We start from the raw sequence: 2,006 nt of genomic DNA, 5'->3' as shown, positions 1-2,006 counted from the left end.
ACGACTGTTGTGATTTTCTACGTTTTCTTTCTGCTCAGTGTGTGTTACGGTGCCATTATAACGTTGGTCAAAGTAAGTAAGCATAACTGTTGCAAAATGCATTTGTTTTCATCCCGGCTATAGGGTAGAAACAGGCAGACATAAATATTTTGTGAAGAGAAAAGTAAGAAAAAAAGAAAATGGGGGTAGACTGAGTGGTTCTTATGGTTCGCAATGGTGCCAATAGGTAGATGGAAGGGGAATAATTGGAGGATCTAGACGAGAAGGGTTGGAGAGAAGACAACTTTTAGTTATGTCAACTGAACTAGATAGTCACCATTTGGCTAGTTAGGTGGCCTTGTGGGTGGTGGTCTTGGTCCCAGGTTGCCACTGGTAAGAGCAAGGCATGACTTGGTTGTGAATAACTGAACACCACGATGTATTACCAAACCCTGTTTGGGTAAGCATGGAGCAGTTGCCTTGTCTGAGATATAATCTCATGTTTGTGATCCTTCACCCACTGTCATCCCAAGTTAGTGGAGGAAGAGTGGCAATGGTCTTCTGAAATATTCTGGGGCCAATGATGCAACTTGCTATAGATATGATGGATTGTCAGTGCAATCCCAGATTGTTACCTTCTGGGAGGGGGCTTCGTGGTATCCAAAGCACAACATCCAGATTCAGTCACAGTTTTGTTCCATACAGTATCAACCTTGTGAACTCTCAAACTTCCTCTTTCCGCTATGTATTCAAGATGGACAGAGATTAATATTTATATGTTATTTATATGTAAGGGTGTAGGTATATACATATGTTGTATATAGCAGGTTTATATGTGTGTTGTGTATGTGTACACTTTTGAGACAAGGCAACAGAACTTCATTTTTAATGTGTGCCAGTGTGCCCACACTTAAAATATGACAATCACCAATTTCATGAATATGCCTATCCTTTTTTCTATGCTTTCATTTGACTTATATTTGCTAAGATAATCTTATTATTGTTTTTTTCCCACCTCTACACAGGTCAAATGGATTGCTTCGGCTCTGAAAAAACTGAAGAAGAAGCCAGTAGGCCCCCACTACAAGAATATAATCCGTCAACGTACATAGTACCAATTTCTGGAGGGTCCGTTCCATGTCTTTCAATCCCACCCTTCTCCTTGACCTGCTAGTTCTCTTTCTTTTGAGTTGGAGATGATGTCCTGGTGGAGAAGGGGGCACCTTGCTGGAATCCATTTTCCAAGCTTATTTCTGTTTAATATCAGCTGAAAGAGTCACTTTGCAAAAGGAAAACATGAACCTCTTCTCTAAAAAACAATCGGGTTTGGAGATAAAAATATTAGAAAAGTCCCTGCAGAAAGCAAATGATCTAAGGAGGCTCCTAAACTTATAAGAAGCTTCTCCAGATGTTTTTGTTTCAACTCCCTAGCCCACTGTGGAGATTCAAGTCTTCATTTTATCCCAAGGTCTTTTAAGCTAGTTTATCTCTTTTAATAAGTCCTCAGGTTCTCTGATGGTCTTAGTCTACCAGGAAAAAAAATGTTCTCTTATCTATATTTTAGTAATAGCAACTTAGGCATAATCTTGTCCCTAATATTTGGTGGCTCTTTTTCCTCCATTCTCTCCCCAACTATTTGTTTTCCAGAATGGAAGCACTGATGCTATACTTCGTAATCTATGTTTTTGTCATCTTTGTTATATTTGCTAGAAAATAATAAAGAGAACATGAAACAAAATAAAAGCCTTCCTACATGGGTTTCTGTTGGTGAGATGAAGGGGGCAAGTAAATGTTTTTATATTTTAGTTTTGGCGGGCTGAAGCTTTTTAGTTTTAGTTTTTAGTTTTGGCAGGCTGAAGCTTTCATTAGTAGTTTATTGAGGAATGTGATTTATGACACATTGCTGGGTGTGAGAAAATCAACTTTATAATATTGTAACCTTTGGGGGGGACTTCAGTCTTGGCTTCACTTATGAACATGCTGATATTTTGTAGCCAATAAATATGTTTTTAAGGAACTTTTTGCCT

The sequence above is a fragment of the Protobothrops mucrosquamatus genome, unplaced genomic scaffold (assembly GCF_001527695.2).
Source record: "Protobothrops mucrosquamatus isolate PMUCROS unplaced genomic scaffold, P.Mucros_1.0 scaffold5687, whole genome shotgun sequence".
Taxonomy (NCBI): Eukaryota; Metazoa; Chordata; class Lepidosauria; order Squamata; family Viperidae; genus Protobothrops; species Protobothrops mucrosquamatus.
This window is presented reverse-complemented; position numbering follows the sequence as displayed.